Source organism: Lupinus angustifolius, chromosome LG08 (genome assembly GCF_001865875.1).
Source record: "Lupinus angustifolius cultivar Tanjil chromosome LG08, LupAngTanjil_v1.0, whole genome shotgun sequence".
Lineage (NCBI taxonomy): Eukaryota > Viridiplantae > Streptophyta > Magnoliopsida > Fabales > Fabaceae > Lupinus > Lupinus angustifolius.
Window position 1 is genome coordinate 903,966 of NC_032016.1, and position 8,984 is coordinate 912,949.

Here is an 8,984-nt window from a genome sequence, read left to right on the forward strand (position 1 = left end):
CTAAAACAACCTCATGAACAACAAGATTTCATGGTTTCAAAACAACAATTTTCTAAGTTCACGAAAACCCATTTTTCGAGTTCTTGAGTATAACAAGAGTTAAGAAGATTATTAGAAAATTTCAACGGTTGAAAATGTTCATAACATGCATATAAACATCATACTAAAATCTCGTAAACACCTAATGGTTAGATCCTAAGAGATGAAGAATTAAAAAGTGAAGAGTTACATTGGAGTTTCTTAAAGAATCAAAATGAAGAAGAAATAAAATGCCAATGATTTTCTCTAGTTAGAGGAGAGGCTCTTTTTAAAGAAAATGAATCTGACTTGGGGAGGGAAAACCAAAGGTTTTTCAAAGGGTGAATGGTATAATGGATAGATGAGGAGTTTAAGGGATTTTGTGTAAGAGATAAGTATTTTTGCTTACTTCACAAGCAAGTTTCACTCGTGAAAGATATGTGACCTCTTCGGCAAAATATTCGCGATTGAACCATGCCCAAGTATTGTCAGCTAATATTCAGTTGGATACTAAAAATCTTCCGATTTCGGTTTACAATTAGAACTCCGAACACATAATTTAGAGTGAAAAATATTTAGAAATACGTCATGGACAAACTTGATGTCTATCTTGACTCGAAATAATATTTCAAAGCTAATGGCGCACTCGGAATTCGATTTTGAGCTACGAAACTCAAAAACACATTATTGGGCCGAATTCGGACGAATTTGGGCCCTACAGTAGCTCAAAAACTTTCCGTCACATATAATTACAAACATTTACCACAAAATAGGAATTCAGAAAACAAGACTAACACTCAACTATGATTTAGTCTAAAACATGCATCGAAAATTCACGGTGTTACAATCAACCTTAAGTAAGCATTAAGCATAAAAATAAATCATAAGAATCATTGAAAGAAAATTAAGCATAAATATGAATCAAAGTGTATACATCAATTTGAATATTATATCTAATACCAACAATGAAGAAGTTTAGCTACCCATTTTCATGGTACCTAGAACAAAGAAGTCAAGTGAAACGTTTCCTTCGCACATGTCTGTTGCATGCTTGTACAATATAATAAATAAAAAATTAAAAGTTCAAAAAAGCACTTTTACAAAAATTAAAAACCCTTTGTTAATAAAAATTATTTTTATTTAATTGATTTTTAAAGTGTTTTCTTTGAAAATGTGATTTAAAAAAATATTTTATTGATATAGTAATTATTAAAAGAATGATTTTCTTAAAGAGTATTTTTAATCTAATAAAAAGATCAAGTAGATTGGATATTCATCTATAAAATACATGAAAATGGAGTCATGAATGGATTGGACAGATTAAAATTCATTCATTAAATTTGGTCTTGAATGGATTCAATAACTTCAAATATGATTTAAATAGATTGATAGATGACTTTTCATCCATCTACTAAGATCCAAATCCATCCATTATCACTCATAAAGATAATATGAATGAGTCAATGCATATAAATCTTAGACAACTCTCACCCTATAACCTAACTTACAGGTTGGGTTAGGTCTAACCATTATGATATGGTGTTAGAGCCTCACCCTTCTTATGAGCCACCCACAAATATCCAATTTTGCATAGTTCACACTCCAATTGTTCAATCATGGGTGTGAGTGTGAGTTAAGATAAGTCTCACATTAAATGAGAATATGGTCGAGTCAAACATAAAAGACTTAGACAACTTTTATCTTATGAGCTAGTATTTGGATTGAGTTAAGTCTAGTTATTTTAATATCAATCAAAACAATTTATTATTTATAAGGTATGAACCTTTAAACAACTTACATTTAGCAACTAGCTCTACCAAATACTGTACATTCAATTGGCCAATTTATCACTCATAAGCTTCTGCCTCTGACATTTCTATCTTTAGATGATTTAGTAGTCTTTAGCTAGCTTTCTAGTGGTAAATATCACATGAAAATATTTGGTAACATTTTAGGTCTGGATTTTATGCTTTTGGATTTGCTCAAACACCTAATTGAAAGTAACTAATTGTATATGGATAGTGATTATAATTATTCATTTAGATAATGAGTATCGAAGTAAGAGAAAATATTGAGTTCTAATAATTTAAGTGACTATGTTGTTAATAACCTTAGTGGAAATAGTTAATAACAAATGAGATTATGTAGTAGAATTTTAGATTTGAACTTTATATATTTGAATTTTCCCAAACACCAAATTGAAAATAACTACTTACTTATCGATATAATTTTCCCTCTTAGAATATGGTTAGGATCCTCTCCATTAATAGAGAGAAAAATACATAAAAAATAAAGGAAAGAAACAATATGATATAACATTTTATTCCTTAAAATATAATGATATGACATTTCTCTCCTTAAAACTAAATGTAAAATTAATAACTTCTTCTCATAGGAGTCTCATTCCTTAGAATATGGGTATTAAAGTTGGGGAGGGGGATATTGACATGCACATTCATATACATTTGTAACAATTGACTATGTTGATAACATGAGAGGAAACTATTAGGAACAAATGAAATGAGTGAAAATTACACACAGATAATCATGTTTAAGTTTTATAAATAATATATATAATAGATGAATTTGCTGAAACACCAAATTGGAAATAACTACCTATTTATGGATGGTAGTAAACTACACGAAAATAATATTTTAATTTTAACAGCGTTTTTATTTCTTTTATAGACCTTTCAAATCTTATATACACTTTCTCTATATAAAGTGGCTTGATCAAATATAATGTTTTAGAAAGAAAAAAAGTACTTTAGAAAGGAATATTACATGTATAACGTACTAAATACATGCAAGAATATAATAATATGTTCAAATAAGAAATTCAAGTTGAACTCTTATATATAAATTCAGTGTTATTTTTTCCAGTACAATATAATATTGAATCCAAAATGAAAAGAATATGTTCTACATTTCAATTTGAATAAATCTTGATCAATATTTATTTTGTTCTCTATCATTTTCTAGGACCACAAGAACCTAAATAAATTGATACAAACCTCATCTACCTACATATACCCACTTCTCACTCACCTCTTTGCCTTCAAATGAGCTTTCAAAATGGAAATAGTTCAGTGTTTTAAATTACATTTTGCAACAACAATCAATTATAATATTCTGATTTTCGGAATCTCCATGACGAAATTGTGAAAGCAATTGTGGCCGGGTCATATGCATTTTCCTGCAATATTATGCAATTGCACTAATGCAATGCATACTCTACTTTTCGGAATCTCTCCATAACGAAATTGTGATCACAATTATAAATGTCTCATGTATTTTCCCGTAATATTTTATAATTGCACTAATGCAATGCGCAATTTAGAAAATTGATTATCATGTACAATAACTTTGATTATATTGGTACCCAAATGATCTTAAATTAACATCATAACCCTTCCATGTCTATATATGAAAACATATCAATATTCACACTACTCATTACTTATATTTACTTGCGGTTTGAAAACAAAGCAAATCACTTTGGTGTGAGATTAGAAGTTAGCTTCTAACTTTGCCTTTTCTTCTTCTATGAGGTTCATTCATCTCATAGGCTTCACTTTTCCACTAAAGTCGAATAAGTAGCATTGTTGCTATCAAATTATATAAAATGATTAGATAATCAATCTTTTTTATAGAAGGGTTCTAACTGTTCTTTCTTAGAACACAAAGGTATGGAATAATAGTTGATCAGTTGTTGAGGAGGGCGAAGAGGAAGGACGTCAAAGTAGCAAGATGATGTAGAAGAGCTGGACCCGCCAGTGGAGGTACCTTGTATGGGAGTATGAGAATATGAAGGTAGAAAGTAATAGAATGAGTAATGCTAGAGAATAGAGAGATTGAGATACTTCCTGTTGGTAGAGACTCCTATTTATAGAGGGGAGAGCTGACTTTGGGCTCTTGGCAGGTAGTGCAACACGTGGCCGACTAAGGGTATTGTCGGGGGTTGCTTTTCCCGTGTCAGACGGTCTGCCAGGACCGTACTCTGTGTCACTCTTGTCTTTTAGCCTGTGGTTGGTTTGGTAGCCGTTCTGCAATCAGTCTGTCGTGCTGTCAGGTGGGTTGGTGAGGTACAGATGGCATGCCAGGGGATGTCTCTAAGGTCAACTCTGGTGGGCCAAGCACGCGGGACCTACCTCGGCGACCAAGCATGTGGATCTTTGGCTCGCCGGGTAGGAACAGTTGCCCCCAATCTGTCAGGATGCTGGGCGAGCATGTTGGGAGACTCTACACGAGCCTCACACGACTTGGATTACTTGTGGTGGAACACTAACAAATACTTCTACCTTTTGTTGAATAAAAAATAGAGTAGGGTTATACTTAACTTTGACACTACTCTTTATGGAAAGAAAAAAAAATGAAATTACAAAATAGGACATTTGAGTTGTTACTACTTTTCTTTTCAAATAAATAGATGTCAAGGTTGAGTGTTGAATTTGAGTATGCAAATAACATTATCAGAAAAATATGAGTTTTGGATAGTAGACATGATTATTAGAACAACTTAAGTATCTCTTACTTGACATTATGTTTGCTCTTGCATTCTATCATTTACCTTTCCAATTAAATCTTATTATTATTACTTTAATTAGAAAGAAAATGTGCAAAAGCTTGTTAAAATAATTTGAATTGTTAGCTTATCTCTTACTATTAACCCCATCATTATGAGTCAGACTCCTCTCCAGTAATGGAGAGGACAGTGAGGTAAAAATACACATGAAAACTAAAAGAGAAAGACATTTTTATCCCTTTGACTTATATTAAATTATATTTTTACCCTTCAATATACATTAAAAACTCTAACTGACCTCTCCAGTAATGGAGAGGAGTCTGATTCCACCATTATATCTCAACTTACCTTACCCTATGTGAAGAAGATCTCGCTATTTCAGTCTTACACCCTCAACTATGTATCCCTTTCCACTTAAGTATTGGAACATTAATTAAACGATACATATTAAAGAGATCATTAAAGATAATCAATATTGGAACAAGATCCTCTTCACTACGGAAGAGAGAAATTCTCTTTTTTCATTTAGTTGCAAGGATAAAAGTATAATTTCACCATAAATAAAAAGTATACAAATATTATTATATTTTACTTTTTCTTTAGTTTTTAAGAATATTTATTTCTCCTTTGACAGTCACACTCATCAATATTCTACAATAAGTTTCTTGGAAATTCAACAATATGTCAATTAATGCGATAAAGATTCAAGAAGTCATGTTCCAAGTTTTCGAAATGTTCTAAGTTGTAATGGGGTCTTAGTTTTCTACAGACAAATCATGCAAGATTAGAAGTTTCATATTTTATTTTAGATAAAACTTATATTTTTTTTTTGGTACATTTAGATTTTATTTCTGGTTGTTAGGGAAAGAGTTTTGAGAAAGACAATTCAATCCTTCCTTATGTGTTTTTAAAGTATGCATAGGATAAGCTAAGCAATCATAAAAGATAAAAAAAGAAATTAAACTTAAAGTATCACTTCTTCTTTCATTAAACATACTACTTTATCCTTTCCCATAAAATCTTAGTACTACCTTTTTATGCTTGTTTATCTTATGTACTTGATGCAAGTTATAAAAAAAATGTATTGGATCAAATAAAAGAAACACCATGTAGCTGCATAAAACATTTGATTAAAATTTCAAAATATTTTATTATTGTCCAATAAATAAGACGAACAATATACCAACAAATAGAATTATTATACTAACTTCACGGGACATTCACGTCATGGCATGTCTTTTAAAAAATACTATTATGTATTCCTTGGACATATCTTTTAAATTCATAAAAGTTCATAAAAGTTGAGATAAAATAAGTGTTGTTAAAACCGTATAAGTTATCAAACTGGTCAGGGTACTGGTATAGTGGTACAGTAGTTTAACCGGTGGTTCAGTAATTAAACTACATGCCGGTAAAATCGGACATACCTACTTATATTTATATATATAAACCTATAACAAAAAAATTCCAAATAGGTAGATACTCAAATTTATAATTCATATTCATAATCTACTCAAAATTCACATAAACAAACAACTTTAAGTCTTTAACAAATTCAAAGTCTAAATTACAAAACATATATCAATCCAAAAGTATCACTTAACAACCGCAAAATATAAATAAATGACACAAGTGCACAACTCAGTCTACAGAACAAATAAGATTGGAGTTTTAACATTTAACACAAAGAAGTCAAAGTTGTCTCATATCGATATTATATTTTTGCACCAAATCCTATCTTCGGACAGTATTCCAAGATTACACAAATATCACTGAGATTACACACGAATTTAGGAACCAAAATGTGTAATCTAAGCATGTCTTGGAATCATGTGCCTTGAAGTGTTGAATAAGGGTTGGAAAGATGAGTCACATTGTAATGAGTTTTATGTGTATAAACCGATCAGTTTAGTCAAATACCGACCCGTTCATCGGTTTTGACCAATTTTTGACCGGTTTTGATATTTGATTGGTTCAACATCTATACCGTACCGGTTAAGAGAACGGTTCACCGGTTTTTCGGTTAAACCGGCCGGTACAGTACGGTTTTTACATCATTGGATAAAATATTGAAAAATATAAAATTTAATATGAATGTTGATAGTACCTTTAGTTTAACTTCATCTATATCTATACTATATATAAAGCTAAAACATGGTGTAACCACCACCATGACATAATTTCTATATTCCTATTTTGCCCTTCAAAATTTTAATTTAAAAAAACCATATAATACTATATAACCACCTCAAATATATTAACTATAAGTTGCATATCTATACTACTTAATAAAGGAAAAACCTAACCTAACTTTCATGAATTATTTTGGGTTTTCCTATTTCATATTTTATAACTTCTAATTTTATTGTATAAGTTATACTTTCATCTTTATATATACTTATACTAATAAACATTTATTTCATATTTTATAACTTCTAATTTTATCTTTAACTAGCGTGTTGACAGGAACTACCGTGCCTGTCAACTCGTTTTCCTATTGTTTGTAATGTGTATTCTACATATTAAGTTGTATTATATATTGTAATTTACACTTGAATATATATTCGTTTGAGGTAATTGTTCAATCTTAAAGAAAAGATGCATATACAATTGTGTTCATCAAGAATAGAGTCTTGATATCTTCACTTAATTTTATTTTCTAGCGTGTTGACAAGTACTTCTGTGTCTGTCAACCCGTTTTCATATTGTTTGTAACGTGTAGTCTTGATGTTTTAAATGTCAAATATTCACATACTCTTTACTCAATTGCATACATTGTGACTAATGCAATATATTTCATGCATTTCTATTTTTTAATTTAATGGATATACATTGTGACCAATGCAATAGATTTTCTCAACAGATTTTAATTAATTAGATAAAAAATCACTTTTATATGTAGAATACACATTACATACAATAGGAAAGCGGGTTGACAGACACGTTAGTGCCTGTCAACACGCTAGTTTTTATAATATAATAATAGTAATCTATATATATACTATTAATAAAGCCAAAACAAATAATAATCACCACCATGACATAATTTTTATATTCCAAATTTATCCTTTGTAATATCTCTATAATAATTAATATAAACTTGCATATATTACTCCATTGCTTTCATTTTTTATATTAATATATCATTAATCTTTCATACACTCTCTTATTTATATTTTCACTCTCTATTGACTTCATATATTGCATTTTTTATGTTTAAATTGTTTTTCTTAAATAGTATAATATGAAACTGGTACATTATATATTAGAAAAAATACGAATGCGGATCGATTAACACGGAGTTCCGGTCGACATGCTAGTATATATAAAGCCAAAACTTATAACTACATATATGGTGTAATTTTCTCTTACCTATTTTGCCCTTCTAATTAACTAAAATTACAATATTTTCTCACAATAAAAAACTACTAATGGAAGTTAGAGGAAATTACATACATATATAAAATCAAAACTTCTTATAACTACCTATGTGGTGTAATTTTCTCTTACCTATTTTACCATTCTAATTAACTAAAATTACAATATTTTCTAACAATAAAAATTACTAATGAAAGTTAGAGGAAATTACATTCACATATATAAAGTCAAAACTTCTTATAACGACATATATAACGTAATTTTTTCTTACCTATTTTGTTCTTCTAATTAACTAAAATTATAATATTTTCTTACACTAAAAAACTACTAATAAAAGTAAGAGGAAATTAATACACAAAAATCAAAAATATCAAACATTCAATGTAGTTTTAATAAAATCACAATCCATTTTCATATTTCTATCACCAAAATTATAATACCGTGTATATTAAATACAAAAATATGATATAATTCTCTAAAATGAAATATATAAAAATTAAATATTTAATACTAAAAATAAGAATGTAGGTCAATAAATATGAAATGTTTGTCGACATGCTAATAGAGATAATAGAAAAAAGGGAATTGGGTTAATAACAAATTGCACTAAAATTTAGTTCTGTAGTTTTTAATTTCAATTAGCATGATATTTAAGAAAAGGCAATATGTAGACACCAGAAATGTCATTCACTTTATATGTTAACTAGTCTATAGACTATTTTACTAATTTTTATTTTATTTCATAAAATTGTTTTTAATTACGAATGTGGAAAAATTCCAATCACCCTGAATAAAATAAGGGGCTCGCTCAAACTTATCAAAAACTTTTAAATATATGAAGCATTAATACTAAATTTTGCATAAATTTTAAATTTATAAATTTTAAATTTCAAAACACTATAATTTTAACTATCATCTCCACCAAATAAAAAGATGATACTATAAAACCCAATAGAACTAGTATAGCATTTATAAAAATAGACATAATAAGAAAATAGTAAAAAAAATATTCAATTAAAAGTTTTAATTTAATTGGGACCCTAATCGTTATAAGCCCAGCCCA